The sequence below is a fragment of the Artemia sp. Qi Xiang Cuo genome, unplaced genomic scaffold, assembly GCF_049724085.1.
Source record: "Artemia sp. Qi Xiang Cuo unplaced genomic scaffold, ASM4972408v1 HiC_scaffold_3224, whole genome shotgun sequence".
Classification (NCBI taxonomy): Eukaryota; Metazoa; Arthropoda; class Branchiopoda; order Anostraca; family Artemiidae; genus Artemia; species Artemia sp. Qi Xiang Cuo.
In genome coordinates, this window is record NW_028300617.1 from 45,593 (window position 1) to 68,388 (window position 22,796).

Here is a 22,796-nt window from a genome sequence, read left to right on the forward strand (position 1 = left end):
CTCATTTAACCCCACATTATGTGAAAATAAATCTCACGTTGGCAATTTCTGCCTATTAAAACATTAGTGGAAACCTTTAAAAAAAAAATTAAGTATTATTTAGTTTAGTCGGCTAGTCAAGTTTGAAAATTATCAAGCTGAAACTTCTAGCGAAATTACATTAAAAAATGATCATTCTAATAACCAACCATTGCATACATTGGACTTTGCTAGCTATTTGATTCTTTGAGGTTTGTATCTTACTCTTTCAAAGAAGAAAAAGCCGTTGGTTTTTCCTGTTTGTAATCAGGTTTATATCTAGGCAAGGTCTTAATGGTAAATTTGTGGCCAACGTTATGTGAAAAAGTGGAAAAGTTTAAACTTTCATGCCCTATATATAGTAAAGAAGGAACTCTGGAAACATTACAAAAATCATGTTAAACAATAAGATATTTCGTTGCATAAATTTTAAGTTGTCCTAGCAACAACTTCATGATAGCCTTCAAAACTAGAAAATTTCCGTTAAGTTTTGAAATAAGGTTTAATTGATTTTATCTTGAAAGTTTCTAGATACATTAAAATCTATTATTATATTTTTGTTCAGAAAAATGTCAGAATCTAATTTAGAAAAAGAGCGCAGACGGCAAATGGTTAGAGAATGATACCAGCTACAGGCTTAAAAAACACTGGAAAAAACACTAAAATTTCTTTAAAACTAAAATAAAACAAACTTATTCAGCATTTTCTGGTATTTCGTCTAGTATCAATTAAAATTATAATTTTTGCTAAGACACAATAAATATTTCTGCGTTTTACCGAATAACTGTTGAGATTCTGAACTGAAAACTAAAATAGAATAAAATTATTTAATCTTTTTTAGGTACGTTAAATGTTTCAACGCAAAAAGTAAAATTGTTGCTAACTAACTATAAATATTTTTGAATTTTATATAATAATTTCAGAGAATTTGAACTAAGATTTCAAATATAATTGATTTATTTATAAATTTACAGTTTAGTAGAAATCGTTGCAATTAGTCTTTCAAATCGTTGTAAAATTATAAATTTACAGCTTAGTAGAAGACATTATATCTCTTAGAAACGAGCAATTCACCATTCCCATCTAGCGTTCCAAGTAAAATCATAAAATTAATTGTCTCAAAACGATTTGATAATTTTTTGTGAAATCTGGCATACTACACATTTTCCGGCCTGAAAAAAATCTAGATAGGTCACAACTTTGGGATAGTTCATTGTTATCCAGGGATTATCGTATCAAATCTATGGTCCTATGAGATGACGTCATGATATCATGCGAAATTTACAGTAAAAATGGTATGTCATTCTTTACGTGGTTTTTATAACAATAGCTAGTTTGCGTAGATCAGGATAACTTAGGAGAAGTACAAAATAATTTTTTCAGTCTATCGCTCTAAATTAAACTCACAGAGTGAGTTGTTCGTTCATTTTCTTCCCATGACTTAGAACGAAAGGATAACGCGATAAAAACAACATTAATTCCTACTTCGACCACCATTTGAGGCGATTGTACATAAATTATAAGAGTAAACTTAGAATTTTCTTGGCGTCAACCCCTGCACACCTGTCTTAAATCACAGTATGTTGTGTGTTGTGAATTTTTCCCGTGTTAAACAACAAAATAGCAGGAAAATTCTGCAACCACCTAAATTACTAGTGATCGTAACGACAATTACCTCAACAGAACGAAAATTTTATGGCTCGTCGGCCGCAACAAGATGCGCAAAAGTGAATATTGTAAAGAAGAAGATCAAAGAATATTGTACATAAAAAAAGTTTTGAATTTAGCGAAGAAGAAAAAACTCCGAAACCATAGCTGTGGTTTGAATTTTACATAAATAACGGGTTTACTTACAACTTTCTTTGCAGGTAATCAATCTCCTTAGTATCTTGAAAAATTTTAATATCTTGAATTCGACTTTGTGGATACGCTTCGTTGAAATGTAGCTTTAACATTTCTATGTCATATTCTGTGGTTTCTTCTAATATTTTGTGTTCTATCTCGTATGTATCATTTGCTCTATATGTATCAGATGCATATATAGTTAAATACTCCACTTCGTCAGCATGATTATTGTACGCACGGCGATAATTAGGTTGTCTTAATTCACCGCTTAGGTTGGTCACCATAAGGGTTTTTGGATGATACTGAGAAGGTTCATGTAACTGAAGGACACTCGAATACCTTCTTACTATGAAAATAGAAATGACCAAAAACAATATACAAAGGGTTAAGTGGATTACCACCACCCAAGACCTGCAAAAAGAATACTTCTATTAGTTCTATTCTATTTGCAAGAAAAAAATGACCTGTAAGAATCTTTCTTTAGGAAAACATGATATTACTGGCTGTTCTAGCTAGAATACTGGAACTACTAATTGCTTTATATTCTGATAAATGTACTTATTTTAATTTCTAAGTATTTACCATTTTTTCACCCAATTATTCCGTGTTGTTGGCTCATAACTATTGCAATATTAATGTTTAAAATGTTACATATTTGCAGTCACTTTTTAATGTAGGTGCTTTGACAATAGATTGAGAGAATAAGCATTAACACCATTGTTTGGGTGTAGGGGAAATGGGGGAAGATAACACCAGAAAAAAAAACAACATATTTTGGCCTAAAACTGGAGCTTTTCAACCATGTTAGGTTTGTAAGACGAATCTTGGGAGAATATCTACTTAACTTTTCCGTCTGTACAGGGACAAATTGCTGCACTAGCTTCTGCAGCAGAGGGTTGGATGATTCTGCGGCTTTGTTGTGTGCTGCGGCAATTAAGAGTTAATTATGGAGTATGGTCCCCTTCTTCTTCCTGCGGTCATCTTCCACCGTTTCCTTCTCGACGGCTGGAGCTGCATCCTCCGATGCTTCCTCGGATGGGATGTTATTCTGATCTCGTCAGACCAACACGACTTTCGGATAGCTCATTTTTATGCAGGGATTATCGTATCAAATCTATGGTCCTATAAGATGACGTCATGATATCATGCGAAATTTAGAGTAAAAATGGTATGTCATTCTTTACGTGGTTTTTATAACAATAGCTAGTTTGCATAGATCAGGATAACTTAGGAGAAGCACAAAATAATTTTTTCAGTCTATCGCTCTAAATTAAACTCACAGAGTGAGTTGTTCGTTCATTTTCTTCCCATGACTTAGAACGAAAGGATAACGCGATAAAAACAACATTAATTCCAACTTCGACCACCATTTGAGGCGATTGTACATAAATTATAAGAGTAAACTTAGAATTTTCTTGGCGCCAACCCCTGTACACCTGTCTTAAATCAAAGTATGTTGTGTGTTGTGGATTTTTCCCGTGTTAAACAACAAAATAGCAGGAAAATTCTGCAACCACCTAAATTACTAGTGATCGTAACGACAATTACCTCAACAGAACGAAAATTTTATGGCTCGTCGGCCGCAACAAGATGCGAAAAAGTGAATATTGTAAAGAAGAAGATCAAAGAATATTGTACATAAAAAAAGTTTTGAATTTAGCGAAGAAGAAAAAACTCCGAAACCATAGCTGTGGTTTGAAGTTTACATAAATAACGGGTTTACTTACAACTTTCTTTGCAGGTAATCAATCTCCTTAGTATCTTGAAAAATTTTAATATCTTGAATTCGACTTTGTGGATACGCTTCGTTGAAATGTAGCTTTAACATTTCTATGTCATATTCTGTGGTTTCTTCTAATATTTTGTGTTCTATCTCGTATGTATCATTTGTTCTATATGTATCAGATACATATATGGTTAAAAACTTTACTTCGTCAGCATGATTATTGTACGCACGGTGATAATTTTGTTGTCTTAATTCACCGCTTAGGTTGGTCACCATAAGGGTTTTCGGATAATACTGACAAGGTTCATGTAACTGAAGGACACTTGAATACCTTCTTACTATGAAAATAGCAATGGCCAAAAACAATAGACAAAGGGTTAAGTGGATTACCACCACCCAAGACCTGCAAAAAGAATACTTCTATTAGTTCTATCCTATTTGCAAGAAAAAAATGACCTGTAAGAAGCTTTCTTTAGGAAAACATGATATTACTGGCTGTTCTAGCTAGAATACTGGAACTACCAATTGCTTTATATTCTGATAAATGTACTTATTTTAATTTCTAAGTATTTACCATTTTTTCACACAATTATTCCGTGTTGTTGGCTCATAACTATTGCAATATTAATGTTTAAAATGTTACATATTTGCAGTCACTTTTTAACGTAGGTGCTTTGACAATAGATTGAGAGAATAAGCACTAACACCATTGTTTGGGTGTAGGGGAGATGGGGGAAGATAACACCAGAAAAAAAAAACATATTTTGGCCTAAAACTGGAGCTTTTCAACCACGTTAGGTTTGTAAGACGAATCTTGGGAGAATATCTACTTAACTTTTCCGTCTGTACAGGGACCAATTGTTGCACTAGCTTCTGCAGCAGATGGTTGGCTGGTGGCTGGTGCTGCTGCATCTTCTGGTGCTGCTGCGAGGCATAGTTGTTGCTTTTTTATTTTCCTCTTCTTCTTCCTGCGGTCATCTTCCACCGTTTCCTTCTCGACGGCTGGAGCTGCATCCTCCGATGCTTCCTCGGATGGGATGTTGGTCTGATCTTGTCTGTTTTTCAGCTTCCGCCGCTTGCTCTCTGGAAGCAGGAAGGTCTCATCATGCCCTTCGCCAAAATCCCCTGGTCGGACGCCGTAGTCAAATTTTAATTCTGGCTTTGATGTCGCGGGTGGCGACCGAGAACGGTGATTTCACCCCACTAATGTCGACGAGTCTGAGACGAAGATTTGGCTTGTCTTCCTTTGCCTGATGGTTAATGAGGCGCCCGTAGCAAATTTGGTCCGGATGGCACTCACAGTTTGGTAGTCGGGCGTCGATTGTCAGCTCACCGGCCTGGAGGAAGTAGTTTGCTCCGTCTTCGTCTCCGTTCAGAGTCGGTATGAGCGCATTTGCTGCTGATGTTTTCAAAAGGTGGTCGTGGTACTCCACGACCGCTTGATTTTCCCAGAACGGGAGAGTGGTGAAGACGCCGTCTCCAGCTCCTGCAGAATGACTTGTAGCCTTGGTCAGGCCGACCCAAGTCTGCGTCATCACCGCTTTCATCAAGTAGTCGTCGACTACTTGCTCAGCGGGATATATCCTCGGGCTTATTGCACTCCGATGGATGGCCTTCCCTTGCTCCAAGGTGGAGAAGGTGTCCGAGAAGCCCAGCTTCTTTATCGCTTTCCCCAGATTTTCTTGGGTGATGGAATCAGCGATGTCGGTTCCGAGTCCCCTTTTCTCTGCGATGGTCTTCAGAACTTCTGCGGCAAGGACGTGCTTCACGTGTTTCGCATATAGGTCCTTTACCGACTTGATCAGGCCTGGGTCGGTCATCTCGGGGTTGGTGGTTCTTACCATCTTTAGTGTTATTGTTTTCAGGTCTGGTGAAGAGCTCACTGGATGAGCTGAGACCACCTTGTTCACCACCTAAAAAAAATTAAGAATGTTTTGAATAAGTCGATTCAGTTGTATTTTAGATAGACGAAGACCAGCACAGAAAGGTGTCTGTTGACTGGCATCCTACAAACATGGCTGTTCAACCTCTATTAAGATGGATGAACGACTTACCGCAAGCTGAAGTTAAATTACATTAATTACCACTCAGTTAAATTACAGTATTTTTAAGCCTTTCCACTGAATCTTTATGTTATTTTCTACGGATGTAGTTTTAGTGTCATATCATTGAAGTTGCACATGGATTTGTTTCACTGAAAATGTTTTTTCCTCATTTGATCATTTTGCCCATATTTACTTGATTGAACATTGAAATCCCTATTATTTTCAAACCTTGTTAAAAAAAACCGATAAGGTTTTACTAGGATTTATTTTAACTACTCAAATCAACTCTAGTAATTTTCATAGCTCTGGCCTCTCCTCCTAGTGAGTTAATCTTTCGTCTTTTACTAGTTTTTCTTGTAAAAAAATCTTTCAGTTTTTGGTTTACCAATTCTTGTGTTTTTTAACCAAAGATCAATAAAAGTTAGCAGAACTGGTTATATTTTTGCTGTACACTGGACGAATAGATCTGAAGCTGAACTGATTAACCAAGACAGAAAGGGATAGGCCCGTTTACGGTCCACACACGACCATGAGCAAAGGATTGCTGGACACTAATACTCTAAACTACAGAACAGTAGAGAGGAGTGACTGATTTCAGGAAGAAAGAATATCTCCCGCCGACAAACCAACCCAAAGTACCACAGCTCAATTTATGGTCATCTAGTCACTAGGAAACTAGTAGTACAGAGTGTTAGTCATCTCACTAACGGGTGTTCCACTCCAGCTTCAGGACGTTTGAAAACTAGTTAGAAAGAAAAGGTTAGAATAAACGATTCAGAAATACTTACGTCATTGACCATCCTCTTGCGTATGACATCGTCGATCGGAGCGGCCTTTGTTTGTAGGACGTCAGTCTCCTTAAGGTGTGGGTCGACGTACAGTCCTGTTGCCCGTGCAGTGGTTCCCTCTATGTACACTTGAGCTTTCGCAACCTTCTCAAAATGCTCATAGTGGTACTGATTCTTGGCTGTCTTTTCTACCGAAGAAAAAAGAAGGAATTAATGGACTTTTCGGTTTAAAGACGATCGAAGGAATTTCCTTTGAAAGTTGATAATTATAGTAAGTTTATTTTATGATATCAGTTTTGAACTTCCGGTTTAAATATCTTTCAGTATGAACATAATATATAGCAGAAATTGTTGATTCGTGATGATGGCAGATATAAATATGAACATACCTAAAATATAATATTAGACACAGGAAGGGAAACACAGTTATGGATAATAATAAGAGACAGCAGGTGCTCGTTGACAACAGATATTGACCTGACAGATAAAATGAAACATGGAAGTATATTTATCTATGATCTCCTTCTCCTTCGCCGTCGTTTTTTCATCACGGTATTTGATGGTGGCAATAAAGTCCCCAATCAAACCAGCCTCAGACACTTTATTGCCATCATCAATGACCGTGATCAACCTTCTCGAAATACTCATAGCGGTAATGATTCTTGGCTGTCTTTTCTGCCGAAGAAAACAGAAGGAACTACGAACAGGGCATTTTTAATCGATACTAAATTATTTATAAAATTTGAATTTATACATATTTTCACAGTTTATTTTATTAGCTAATTATTTAAAAAAATTGTACATTATCTTATGGAATGACATAATATATATCAGAAATTCTTGATTCGTGACGATGGCAGATATCAATATGAACATACCTGAAATATAAAATCATACACCGGAAGGCAAACACAGTTATGGATAGTAATAAGAGACAGCAGGTGCTCGTTGACAGCAGATATTGACCTGACAGATAAAATGAAACATGGAAATATATTTTACCTGTGTGACACAGGTAGTCACTCATGGTCTCCTTTTTCATCGCCGTCGTTTTTTCATCACGGTCATTGGTGGTAGCAATCAAGTGTCTGAGGCTGGTTTGATTGGGGATATTGATTCCTGGCCGCATCTGGTTGGGAAATAATTTCTCCAGAAAGCTTCGGGCCGTTTGGGAACCGTTCTCAATCTTTTTCCCATTTGCGTTCAGGAGAAAGTTGGATGGGCTGGTCTCTCCATGGTTTACGAGTGAGGGGCGAACGAAGGAGAGATATTGCTGGCAGATCTTCTCCTCGCGTTCGTCCAATGCCACTCCTGCAGCTCGAATGGAGGCGTTCTTATGTTTCTCAACCAGCACAATGTAGAGCTTTCGCTGTTCAAGCAGTATCTCTTTTCTCTGGAGGAACTCGTCCACCGTCATATTTGGGGCAACGCCAGACCGGTGGCCAAAGAGGTACGAGACGAAGTAGCACATATAGGCCGTCAGGAGCTGTCTGTCGTCGCCAATGAGACGGTTTTTCGCGAGTCGTTGCAGTACTGGCTCCATGAAGGTCTCGACCTCTTTCTTCATTTGCCGATAGTCTTCGGTTGTGAAGTTGGCCGGGTCGAAGGCCCTTTCTCGCTCGCGCCTTCGCTTATGGGCAGTGGCAAGCGAAACATGCTTTTGGTCGAGGTGGCCGAGGGCTTTCAGGACCTGGGCAAGGTTGTCCGCAGCAAACTTGCATGGGCCATCGACCCCGCGGCTGCCAATGTAGTTCAGGAACCGTTGGTATGCCTGGACGTACTTGGATCGAGTGCTTGGCTGCATTCCCGCCTCGGCACAGAGGTCGAAGAAGAGCTCTGCCCGGACGGCAGACTGCAAGTTTGACCATTTGTACGCTGTGCCTTCGAGTACAAAAAGCACAACTTTTTGTGCACAGCCAAGAGGATTTTTGAACCGTTTACTGGTAATATCTCCGCACTTGGCCGACCAAGCCTTGAAAGTTGCCATCATTTCGACCCCTTGTTTCATGGCCGCACGCTCTTCGGGCCTACATTTTTGGAAGCTGTACTCTTGGTACAGCCCTCTCTTGGACATCTCAATTCTCAGCTCATCCTTAAAATTTCTCTTCTTAGCTGGGCGAACGTGCTGGTATTGCTCTTCCATTTGGTGGTCGCTTTCTTCTTCAATTAAAGGCTCCGAGCCAGGATCGTACTAGGATCCTTCTGATTCTGCACTCCGATCTTCAGCATCGTCAACGTCCGGTGAATCCACTATCGCCGCGGACCGGCTTGCCCTAAACGGTCTTTTCTGTGTGGGAAGTGCGATTTGCTTTGGAGGCACAGCTCGTTCGTGGTCGGCGGACGCTGCAGATTGTGGAGTTGGCGATGGCGCTGCTGATGGCGCTGCAGACTCCGATGCTTGCGGCAACTGACTCACTAAGAGTGGGGCCACTGATGTTGTTGACTGAGATGGACGAGATGGACTGACGCTGATGGACGAGAAAAAGTTTTTTCGTCAAAAGTGGAGCTGCATGGAGCTGGGATGTTTCCAGATGTTGTTGCTGGTTTGTCTTGTAGCAGGACTTTGCAGTCTTCAACTTCCGTCGTGTCGAAGAAGACGCCGGTAAGCTCAAACATTGTTGTGGAGAGTTTGTGTAGCATCCCGGCCTCTCTTATCGCCGTTTTCAGCCTGAATGCCGAGTAATATTATTTTGACTTCTGGTTGGTCTCCATAGTCTGTTTCGAAATATTCACAAGCCCTTTGATCTGGGCAGCTGACCATGGTTGGCCTTCCGGATCGCTCCCACACTTGCTTCTCTTAGCCGCCAGATGCTTTTCGAGGTATTCAAAAGAATGGTGACAGAACTGGCAGGTCTTCCAGTAAGCGATTTTGGGATCTCGGTTGGCCTTTGCTTTTCCAGCGGCGTTTTCGGGTTCAGGCAGGGTCGTTAATGGTGCGTCGGCAGTCAGGTTCGGTGGAAGGTTAGTGGCAAATTCGGGGGAAGGCAGGGTTGGTTTTGGTGTGTCTGAAGGCATTTTCGTGGGACAGTCAGTGGCAAATCTGATAGGCAGGGTTGTCAGGGGCTGATTGATGAGGGCTTCAGATACAGAATTTTCAGGGGCGGGCAGGGTTGTCAGTGACGTACTCTGTGGGGCCTTAACGGCTAAAGTCGATGCTTTTCCAGCGGCGTTTTCGGGTTCAGGCAGGGTCGTTACTGGTGCTTCGGCAGTCAGGTTCGGTGGAAGGTTAGTGGAAAATCCCGGGGCAGGCAGGGTTGTTATTGGTGTGTCGGAAGGCATTGTCGTGGGCAGGTCAGTGGCAACTCTGGTAGGCAGGGTTGTCAGGGGCTGATTGATGAGGGCTTCAGAGACAGAATGTTCAGGGGCGGGCAGGGTTGTCAGTGATGTCCTTTATGGGGCGTTAACGGCTGAAGTTGATCGTATGTATAATTTTGTCTTAAATTTTCCGAAATCTTCCAGGTTTGTATGTTTTTGGGGATGTCCAGGGACAAGCAGGGTCGTAAGGATCCGGTCGGGGTCGTCTTCGGGGCTAGGATTGGTCATTTTCTTGTCTTTGACTTTTGGAATTATAAAAAAGCAAAGACACTTGGTTAGATATACGCTGATCAAAATCAAACGTTAAGCAAATATTAAACTTATAATCTAGTTACTAACAGTCAAGACAATACTAACAAAATCAATAAATTATAAACATTAAGCATTGGTACACTGTGAATAGTCAACAAATATGGACTGACCGCCTTAAACTAGGGACTTTGCTGCAGGAATAGTTATTATTGATAAGGTATTAATTAAAACAATAGTTGTATTTAATTTATGTATGCACTCTATTTATATTGCCCACTGTACCGAATAATTCCTGGTACATGCGGTTCCTACACTCCTACTCTGGTTTCACTCGCTGAACCCAAATAGATGTCAATTCCTAATTAGAAAATGCTCGATCCATTTTTTTCTAAATACTCATATAAAATAGTCTTACCTTTAAAAAAACTTTAAATAAACACATAAACTTACCAATAACCGACAATTCACACCCTAACCGAATTCCAAATTCCTTAAGCAAAAAGAAGCAGCTCTTTTTAGAGGAAAAAAATATGTAAATAAAACTTCAAATAATTTTTGCTAAGAAAAATTGTGCCTACTAGCACCAAAAAAGGTTGTAGGTGTAGGTGCGCAACAAAAAAAAAAATCCTTGGTTTGTCATTCCCAATTTAATATATTTGAAATGTTTTTAATTGTCCCAAAATCATTCGAACTCGTACTCAAACAAATCACTCATTTAACCCCACATTACGTGAAAATAAATCTTTCCTGAAATCCAGTAATTAGGGAGTTAGGGCCGTAAATTGAAACAGATCCTTGCACGGTTCTCTACACATGGGTCATAAATAAGGACATATTTGTTTCATAAACAAAACAGAAACTCACATCTAAGAAATTCAAATCGTTCCACTTTGACTTTCATCCAAAATGTGTGAATTTGAATCAATGCTAATAGAGCAAAATATTCCCAACCAAAGGTTAATGTTGGAAAGAGTCCTAAGTCTGACGCGCAGATGTTTTAATATACAAAGCCTGTCAAACCTGTTTATTTGTAATCAATGAAAAATTGAAACATTAGCCTATTTAAACATTAGTGGAAACCTTTGAAAAAAAATAAAAAAAATGTTTCTGTTAAGATTTTGAGACAAATGATACACCATTCTGTAGGCAATGTTATTTCTTATCAGCCTAGCTAGTTTCAAGAAGAAATAACTATTTTTGACAAACCTCTTAGGTTTTCAGTTTTCGCTAAGTTTGCTAAAAACTTAGAGGAAACCTTTTGAAAAATAAAAAGAAATTGTTCCTGTTAAGATTGTGAAACAAATGATACAATGTTCTTTAGTTCATGTTATTTCTGGCTTTCCTACCGAGTTTGAAAAAGAAATAACCATTTTTGACTAGCTCCGAGAAAGTTCTCACGTTGGCAATTTCTGCCTATTAAAACATTAGTGGAAACCTTTTAAAAAAATTAAGTATTATTTAGTTTAGTCGGCTAGTCAAGTTTGAAAATTATCAAGCTGAAACTTCTAGCGAAATAACATTAAAAAATGATCATTCTAATAACCAACCATTGCATACATTGGACTTTGCTAGCTATTTAATTCTTTGAGGTTTGTATCTTACTCTTTCAAAGAAGAAAAAGCCGTTGGTTTTTCCTGTTTGTAATCAGGTTTATATCTAGGCAAGGTCTTAATGGTAAATTTGTGGCCAACGTTATGTGAAAAAGTGGAAAAGTTAAAACTTTCATGCCCTATATATAGTAAAGAAGGAACTCTGGAAACATTACAAAAATCATGTAAACAATAAGATATTTCGTTGCATAAATTTTAAGTTGTCCTAGCAACAACTTCATGATAGCCTTCAAAACTAGAAAATTTCCGTTAAGTTTTGAAATAAGGTTTAATTGATTTTATCTTGAAAGTTTCTAGATACATTAAAATCTATTATTATATTTTTGTTCAGAAAAATGTCAGAATCTAATTTAGAAAAAGAGCGCAGACGGCAAATGGTTAGAGAATGATACCAGCTACAGGCTTAAAAAACACTGGAAAAAACACTAAAATTTCTTTAAAACTAAAATAAAACAAAACTTATTCAACATTTTCTGGTATTTCGTCTAGTATCAATTAAAATTATAATTTTTGCTAAGACACAATACATATTTCTGCGTTTTACCGAATAACTGTTGAGATTCTGAACTGAAAACTAAAATAGAATAAAATTATTTAAACTTTTTTAGGTACGTTAAATGTTTCAACGCAAAAAGTAAAATTGTTGCTAACTAACTATAAATATTTTTGAATTTTATATAATAATTTCAGAGAATTTGAACTAAGATTTCAAATATAATTGATTTATTTATAAATTTACAGTTTAGTAGAAATCGTTGCAATTAGTCTTTCAAATCGTTGTAAAATTATAAATTTACAGCTTAATACAAAAGACATTATATCTCTTAGAAACGAGCAATTCACCATTCCCATCTAGCGTTCCAAGTAAAATCGTAAAATTAATTGTCTCAAAACGATTTGATATTTTTTTGTGAAATCTGGCACACTACACATTTTCCGGCCTGAAAAAAATCTAGATAGGTCACGACTTTGGGATAGTTCATTTTTATCCAGGGATTATCGTAACAAATCTATGGTCCTATAAGATGACGTCATGATATCATGCGAAATTTACAGTAAAAATGGTATGTCATTCTTTACGTGGTTTTTATAACAATGGCTTGTTTGCATAGATCAGGATAACTTAGGAGAAGCACAGAATAATTTGTTCAGTCTATCGTTCTAAATTAAACTCACAGAGTGCGTTGTTTGCTCATTTGCTTCCCATGACTTAGAACGAAAGGATAACGCGATAAAAACAACATTAATTCCTACTTCGACCACCATTTGAGGCGATTGTACATAAATTATAAGAGTAAACTTAGAATTTTGTTCGCGTCAACCCCTGTACACCTGTCTTAAATCACAGTATGTTGTGTGTTTTGGATTTTAAACAACAAAATTGTTGTTTAAACAACAAAATAGCAGGAAAATTCTGCAACCACCTAAATTACTAGTGATCGTAACGACAATTACCTCAACAGAACGAAAATTTTATGGCTCGTCGGCCGCAACAAGATGCGCAAAAGTGAATATTGTAAAGAAGAAGATCAAATAATATTGTACATAAAAAAAGTTTTGAATTTAGCGAAGAAGAAAAAACTCCGAAACCATAGCTGTGGTTTGAAGTTTACATAAATAACGGGTTTACTTACAACTTTCTTTGCAGGTAATCAATCTCCTTAGTATCTTGAAAAATTTTAATATCTTGAATTCGACTTTGTGGATACGCTTCGTTGAAATGTAGCTTTAACATTTCTATGTCATATTCTGTGGTTTCTTCTAATATTTTGTGTTCTATCTCGTATGTATCATTTGTTCTATATGTATCAGATACATATATGGTTAAAAACTCTACTTCGTCAGCATGATTATTGTACGCACGGCGATAATTTTGTTGTCTTAATTCACCGCTTAGGTTGGTCACCATAAGGGTTTTTGGATGATACTGAGAAGGTTCATGTAACTGAAGGACACTCGAATACCTTCTTACTATGAAAATAGAACTGACCAAAAACAATATACAAAGGGTTAAGTGGATTACCACCACCCAAGACCTGCAAAAAGAATACTTCTATTAGTTCTATTCTATTTGCAAGAAAAAAAATGACCTGTAAGAAGCTTTCTTTAGGAAAACATGATATTACTGGCTGTTCTAGCTAGAATACTGGAACTACTAATTGCTTTATATTCTGATTAATGTACTTATTTTAATTTCTAAGTATTTACCATTTTTTTCACACAATTATTCCGTGTTGTTGGCTCATAACTATTGCAATATTAATGTTTAAAATGTTACATATTTGCAGTCACTTTTTAATGTAGGTGCTTTGACAATAGATTGAGAGAATAAGCACTAACACCATTGTTTGGGTGTAGGGGAGATGGGGGAAGATAACCCCAGAAAAAAAAATATATTTTGGCCTAAAACTGGAGCATTTCAACCATGTTAGGTTTGTAAGACGAATCTTGGGAGAATATCTACTTAACTTTTCCGTCTGTACAGGGACCAATTGTTGCACTAGCTTCTGCAGCAGATGGTTGGCTGGTGGCTGGTGCTGCTGCATCTTCTGGTGCTGCTGCGAGGCATAGTTGTTGCGTTTTTATTTTCCTATTCTTCTTTCTGCGGTCATCTTCCACCGTTTCCTTCTCGACGGCTGGAGCTGCATCCTCCGATGCTTCCTCGGATGGGTTGTTGGTCTGATCTCGTTCGTTTTTCAGCTTCCGCCGCTTGCTCTCTGGAAGCAGGAAGGTCTCATCATGCCCTTCGCCAAAATCCCCTGGTCGGACGCCGTAGTCAAATTTTATTTCTTCACCGGCTTTGATGTTGCGGGTGGCGACCAAGAACGGTGATTTCACCCCACTAATGTCGACGAGTCTGAGACGAAGATTTGGCATGTCTTCCTTCGCCTGATGGTTAATGAGGCGCCCGTAGCAAATTTGGTCCGGATGGCACTCACAGTTTGGTAGTCGGGCGTCGATTGTCAGCTCGCCGGCCTGGAGGAAGTAGTTTGCTTCGTCTTCGTCTCTGTTGAGAGTCGGAATGAGCGCATTTGCTGCGGAGGTTTCCATACGGCGGCCGTAGTACTCGACGACCACTTGATTTTCCCAGAACGGGAGAGTGGTGAAGACGCCGTCTCCAGCTCCTGCAGAATGACTTGTAGCCTTGGTCAGGCCGACCCAAGTCTGCGTCATCACCGATTTCATCAAGTAGTCGTTGACTACCGGCTCAGCGAGATATATCCTCGGGCTTATTGCACTCCGATGGATGGCCTTCACTTGCTCCAAGGTGGGAAAGGTGTCCGAGAAGCCCAGCTTCTTTATGGCTTTCCCAGATTTTCTTGGGTGATGGAATCAGCGATGTCGGTTCCGAGTCCCCTTTTCTCTGCGATGGTCTTCAGAACTTCTGCGGCACGGACGTGCTTCAGGTGTTTCGCATATAGGTCCTTTACCGACTTGATCAAGCCTGGGTCGGTCATCTCGGGGTTGGTGGCTCTTACCATTTTGAGTGTTATCGTTTTCAGGTCTGGTGAAGATCTCACTGGATGAGCTGAGACCACCTTGTTCACCGCCTGGAAAAAAATTAAGAATGTTTTGAATAAGTCGATTCAGTTATATTTTAGATAGACGAAGACCAGCACAGAAAGATGTCTGTTGACTGTCATCCTACAAACATGGCTGTTCAACCTCTATTAAGATGGATGAACAACTTACCGCAAGCTGAAGTTAAATTATATTAGTTACCACTCAGTTAAATTACATTATTTTTAAGCCTTACCAATGAATCTTTATGTTATTTTCTACCGATGTAGTTTTAGTGTCATATCATTGAAGTTACACATGGATTTGTTTCCCTGAAAATGTTTTTTCCTCATTTGATCATTTTGCCCATATTTACTTGATTGAACATTGAAATCCCTATTATTTTCAAACCTTGTTAAAAAAAACGATAAGGATTTACTAGGATTTATTTTAACTACTCAAATCAACTCTAGTAATTTTCATAGCTCTGGCTTCTCCTCCTAGTGAGTTAATCTTTCGTCTTTTACTAGTTTTTCTTGTAGAAAAATCTTTCAGTTTTTTGGTTTACCAATTCTTGTGTTTTTTAACCAAAGATCAATAAAAGTTAGCAGAAGTGGTTATATTTTTGCTGTACACTGGACGAATAGATCTAAAGCTGAACTGATTAACCAAGACAGAAAGGGATTGGCCCGTTTACGGTCCACACACGACCATGAGCAATGGATTGCTGGACACTAATACTCTAAACTACAAAACAGTAGAGAGGAGTGACGGATTTCAGGAAGAAAGAATATCTCTCGCCGACAAACCAACCCAAAGTACCACAGCTTAATTTATGGTCATCTAGTCACTAGGAAACTAGTAGTACAGAGTGTTAGTCATCTCACTAACGGGTGTTCCACTCCAGCTTCAGGACGTTTGAAAACTAGTTAGAAAGAAAAGGTTAGAATAAACGATTCAGAAATACTTACGTCATTGACCATCCTCTTGCGTATGACATCGTCGATCGGAGCGGCCTTTGTTTGAAGGACGTCAGTCTCCTTCAGGTTTGGGTCGACGGACAGTCCTGTTGCCCGTGCAGTGGTTCCCTCTATGTACACTCGAGCTTTCGCAACCTTCTCAAAATGCTCATAGTGGTACTGATTCTTGGCTGTCTTTTCTACAGAAGAAAAAAGAAGGAATTAATGGACTTTTCGGTTTAAAGACGATCGAATGAATGTACTTTGAAATTTGACACTTATTGTAAGTTTATTTTATGATATCAGTTTTGAAATTCCGGGTCCATCATTTTTCGGTATGAACATAATATATAGCAGAAATTGTCGATTCGTGATGATGGCAGATATCAATATGAACATACCTGAAATATAAAATTAGACACAGGAAGGGAAACACAGTTATGGATATAATAATAAGAGACAGCAGGTGCTCGTTGACAGCAGATATTGACCTGAAAGATAAAATGAAACATAGGAAGTATATTCACCCATTATCTCCTTCTCCTTCGCCGTCGTTTTTTCATCACGGTCATTGATGGTGGCAATAAAGTCCCCAATCAAACCAGCCTCAGACACTTTATTGCCACCATCAATGACCGTGATCAACCTTCTCGAAATGTTCATAGCGGTAATGATTCTTGGCTGTCTTTTCTGCCGAAGAAAACAGAAGGAATTAATGGACTTTTTGGTTTAAACTAGACGATCAACGGAATTTCTTTTGAAAGTTGATAATTATAGTAAGTTTATTTTATGATATCAGTTTTGAACTTCCGGTTTAATTATCTTTCAGAATGAACATATTATATAGCAGAAATTGTCGATTCGTGATGATGGCAGATATCAATATGAACATACCTAAAATATAATATTAGACACAGGAAGGGAAACACAGTTATGGATATAATAATAAGAGACAGCAGGTGCTCGTTGACAGCAGATATTGACCTGAAAGATAAAATGAAACATAGGAAATGTATTTTACCTGTGTGACACAGGTAGTCACTCATGATCTCCTTCTCCTTCGCCGTCGTTTTTTCATCACGGTCATTGATAGTGGCAATAAAGTGTCTGAGGCTGGTTTGATTGGGGACGTTGACTCCTGGCCGCATCTGGTCGGGGAATACTTTCTCCAGAAAGCATCGTGCCGTCTGGGAACTGTTCTCAATCTTTTTCCCATTCGCGTTCAGGAGAAAGTTGGATGGGCTGGTCTCTCCATGGTTTACGAGTGAGGGGCGAACGAAGGAGAGATATTGCTGGCAGATCTTCTCCTCGCGTTCGTCCAATGCCACTCCTGCAGCTCGAATGGAGGCGTTCTTATGTTTCTCAACCAGCACAATGTAGAGCTTTCGCTGTTCAAGCAGTATCTCTTTTCTCTGGAGGAACTCGTCCCCGTCATATTTGGGGCAACGCCAGACCGGTGGCCAAAGAGGTACGAGACGAAGTAGCACACATAGGCCGTTAGGAGCTGTCTGTCTTCGCCAATGAGACGGTTTTTCGCGAGTCGTTACAGTAATGGCTCCATGAAGGTCTCGACCTCTTTCTTCATTTGCCGATAGTCTTCGGTTGTGAAGTTGGCCGGGTCGAAGGCCCTTTCTCGCTCGTGCCTTCGCTTATGGGCAGTGGCAAGCGAAACATGCTTTTGGTCGAGGGCCTTCAGGACCTGGGCAAGGTTGTCCGCAGCAAACTTGCATGGGCCATCGACCCCGCGGCTGCCAATGTAGTTCAGGAACCGTTGGTATGTCTGGACGTACTTGGATCGAGTGCTTGGCTGGATTCCCGCCTCGGCACAGAGGTCGAAGAAGAGCTCTGCCTGGACGGCAGACTGCAAGTTTGACCATTTGTACGCTGTGCCTTCGAGTACAAAAAACACAACTTTTTGTGCACAGCCAAGAGGATTTTTGAACCGTTTACTGGTAATATCTCCGCACTTGGCCGACCATGCCTTGAAAGTTGCCATCATTTCGACCCCTTGTTTCATGGCCGCACGCTCTTCGGGCCTACATTTTTGGAAGCTTTACTCTTGGTACAGCCCTCTCTTGGACATCTCAATTCTCAGCTTATCCTTAAAATTTCTCTCCCTAGCTGGGCGAACGTGCTGGTATTGCTCTTCCATTTGGTGGTCGCTTTCTTCTTCAATTGAAAGCTCCAAGCCAGGATCGTACTAGGATCCTTCTGATTCTGCACTCAGATCTTGAGCATCGTCAACGTCCGGTGAATACGCTATAGCAGCGGTATGGCGGGCCCGAATCAGTCGTGTCTGGTTGTGAAGCGCGTTTTACTGGGGAGTCTCAGCTTTGTCGGTGTGGACAGAAGCTGAAGCTTGTGGAGGTGTCGATGGCGCTGCTGATGGCACTGCAGACTCCGATGCTTGCGGCAACTGACTCACTAAGAGTGGGGCCACTGATGTTGTTGATGGACGAGAAAAAGCTTTTTCGTCAAAAGTGGAGCTGCATGGGGCTGGGATGTTTCCAGATGTTGTTGCTGGTTTGTCTTGTAGCAGGACTTTGCAGTCTTCAACTTCCGTCGTGTCGAAGAAGACGCCGGTAAGCTCAAACAATGATGTGCAGAGTTTGTGTAGCGTTCCGGCCTCTCTTATCGCCGCTTTCAGCCTGAATGCCGAGTAGTATTATTTTGACTTCTGGTTGGTCTCCATAGTCTGTTTCGAAATATTCACAAGCCCTTTGATCTGGGCAGCTGACCATGGTTGGCCTTGCGGATCTTTTCCACACTCGCTTTTCTTAGCCGCCAGATGCTTTTCGAGGTATTCGAACGAATGGTGGCAGAACTGGCAGGTCTTCCATTAACCATTCTGTGTTCTAGGTTGGCCTTTGCCTTTCCAGTGGCGTGTTCGGGCTCAGGCCGTGTCGATACAGGTTTGTCGTCCGTCAGGTTCGAGGGGAGGGTAGTGGCAAAACCGGGGGCAGGCACGGGTGTTGTTGGTGTGTCTGAAGGCATGGTCATGGGAAGGTCACTAGCAACTCCGGCAGGCAGGGTTGTCAGGGGCTGATTCATGACGGTTTCAGGTAAAAAATTTTCAGGGGCTGGCAGGGTTGTCAGGGATGTCCTTTATGGGGCGTTAACGGCTGAAGTTGATAGTATGTCTACTTTTGCCTTAAATTTTCCGAAATCTTCCAGGTTTGTTTGTCTTAGGGGATGTCCAGGGACAAGCAGGGTCGTAAGGATCCGGTCGGGGTCGTCTTCGGCGCCAGGCTTGGTTGTGTTCTTATCTGTGACTTTTTGCATTTTAAAAAAGTAAAGACACTTAGTTGAATATAGGCTGATCTAAATGAAACGTTAATAAAATATTAATCTTGCAATTGAGTGACTAACAGTCAAGACAATCCTAACAAAATCAAGAAATTATAAACATTATGCAGTGGTACAAGGTTAAGAGTCAACAAAGATGGACTGACCGCCTTAAACTAGGGACTGCTGCAGGAATAGTTCTTATTGATTAGGTATTAATTAAAAAAATAGTTCTATTTGATTTATGTATGCACTCTATTTATATTGCCCAATGTACCGATTAATTCCTGGTACATGCGGTTCCTACACTCCTAATCTGGTTTCACTCTCTGAACCCTAAATAGATGCCATTTCCTAATTAGAAAAATTCTAAAAATTTCTAAATACTCATATAAAATAGTCTTACCTTTAAAAACACTTTAAATAAACACATAAACTTACCAATAACCGACAATTCACACCCTAACCGAATTCCAAATTCCTCAAGCAAAAGAAAGCAGCTCTTTTTAGAGGAAAAAAAATATGTAAATAAAACTTCAAATAATTTTTGCTAATAAAAATTGTGCCTACTAGCACCAAAAAAGGTTGTAGGTGTAGGTGCGCAGCAAAAAAATCCTTGGTTCGTCATTCCCAATTTAATATATTTGAAATGTTTTTAATTGTCCCAAAATCATTCGAACTCGTACTCAAACAAATCGCTCATTTAACCCCACATTACGTGAAAATAAATCTTTCCTTAAATCCAGTAATTAGGGAGTTAGGGCCGTAAATTGAAACAGATCCTTGCACGGTTCTCTACACATGGGTCATAAATAAGGACCTATTTTTTTCATAAACAAAACAGAAACACATCTAAGAAATTCAAATCGTTCCACTTTGACTTTCATCCAAAATGTGTGAATTTGAATCAATGCTAATAGAGCAAAATATTCCCAACCAAACGTTAAAGTTGTAAAGAGTCCAGAGTCTGACGCGCAGATGTTTCCATATACAAAGCCTGTCTAACCTGTTTATTTGTAATCAATGAAAAATTGAAACATTAGCCTATTTAAACATTAGTGGAAACCTTTGAAAAAAATGTTCCCTTTAAGATTTTGAGACAAATGATACACCATTCTGTAGGCAATGTTATTTCTGATCAGCCTAGCTAGTTTCAAAAAGAAATAACTATTTTTGACAAACCCCTTAGGTTTTCAGTTTTCGCTAAGTTTGGGAAAAACTTAGAGGAAACCTTTTGAAAAATAAAAAGAAAGTGTTCCTGTTAGATCGTGAAACAAATGATACACCGTTCTTTAGTTCATGTTATTTCTGGCTTTCCTACCGAGTTTGAAAAAGAAATAACCATTTTTGACTAGCTCCGAGAAAGTTCTCACTTTGGCAATTTCTGCCTATTAAAACATTAGTGAAAACCTTTTAAAAAAAATTAAGTATTATTTAGTTTAGTCGGCTAGTCAAGTTTGAAAATTATCAAGCTGAAACTTCTAGCGAAATTTTGAATTTTCCAGCCGACTATTTACGCGATATTTCAATAGAATATGTAAAAGCGAGATAGAAAATAAAATAAGAACAGTGGGTTATCTAAAATTCTAATAAAATCAGTTTTATAGCCCGTATTTAGTTTAGTCGTCTTGTTAATTTTGAAAATTATCAAGCTTAAAGTTTAAGATAAATTTTGCATTTTCAAGCCGACTATTTACGAGATATTTCAATATAAAATGTAATAGCGATATAGCATATAAAATGAGAACGGGGGGCTAGAACATTCTAATAAAAACAGTTAGATAGCCCGTATTTAGTTTAGTCGGCTAGTCAAGTTTGAAAATTATCAAGCTGAAAGTTCCAGCGAAATTTTGCATTTTCCAGCCGACTATTTACGCGATATTTCAATAGAAAATGTAATAGCGAGATTGCAAATAAAATGAGAACGGGGGAGGGGCTAGAACATTCTAATAAAAAAAGCTGGATAGCCCGTGTTTAGTTTGTTCAGTCGGCTAGTTAAGTTTGACAATTATCAAGCTGAAACTTCAAGAGAAAGTTTGCATTTTCCAGCCGACTATTTACGCAATATTTCAATAGAATATGTAATAGCGATATAGAAAATAAAATAAGAACGGGGGGGGGGCTAGAATAGTCTAATAAAAACAGTCGGATAGCTCGTATTTGGTTTAGTCGGCTAGTTAAGTTTGAAAATTATCAAGCTGAAACTTCCAGCGAAATTATGCAATTTCCAGCCGACTATTTACGCGATGTTTCACTAGACTTTCACTCCTCACTACACTTCACTTTCACTCCTTAAAGCACCTCAAACAGGTATCTCCTTAAAGCACTCCTTACAGGTATCTCCTTAAAGCACCACACACAGTTATCACCTTAAAGTACCTCAAACAGGTATCTCCTTAAAGGACTCCACACTGGTATCTCCTTAAAGCACTCGGCACAGGTATCTCCTTAAAGCACCCCAAACAGCAATATCCTTAAAGCACCTCAAACAGGTGACTCTTTAAAGCAGACCAGACATGAATCTCCTTAAAGCGCTCATCACGTGTATCTCGTTAAAGCACTCCACAGAGTTATCTCCTTAAAGCACTCAACACAGTTATATTCTTAAATCACTCCTCACGTGTCTGTCCTTAAAGCACCCTAACACGGCTATCTCCTTAAAGCACCTCAAACAGGTATCTGCTTAAAGCACCTCAAACAGCTATATCCTTAAAGCACCTCAAACAGGTATCTCTTAAATTATTCCAGACAAGTATCTCCTTAAAGCAGTCCTCACAGTTTTCTACTTAAAACACTCCACAGAGTTATCTCATTAAAGAACTCATCACAGGCATCTCCTAAAATCACTCCACACTGTTATCTCCTTAAAGCACTCTACACAATTATCTCCTTAAAGCACTTTTCACAGGTATATACTTAAAGACTCCCACACAGTTATCTCCATATAGCACCTCACACAGGTATCTCCTTAAAGCACCTCAAACAGGTATCTGATTAAAGCACCTCAAACAGCTATATCCTTAAAGCACCTCAAACAGGTATCTCTTAAAGTATTCCAGACAAGTATCTCCTTAAAGCAGTCCTCACAGGTATCTCCTTAAAACACTCCACAGAGTTATCTCCTTAAAGAACTCCTAACAGGCATCTCCTAAAATCACTCCATACAGTTATCTCCTTAAAGCACTCAACACAAGTATTTCCTTAAAGCACTTCTCACAGGTATATCCTTAAAGCATCCCACACAGTTATCTCCTTAGAGCACCTCAAATAGGTATCTTCTTAAAGCACTCCTCACAGGTATCTCAAAAAAGCACCCCACACAGTTATAACCTTAAAGCACCTCAAACAGGCATCTCCTTAAAGGACTCCACACTGGCATCTCCTTAAAGCACTCGGCAAAGGCATCTCGTTAAAGCATTCCTCAGAGTTCTCTCCTTAAAGCACTTCTCACA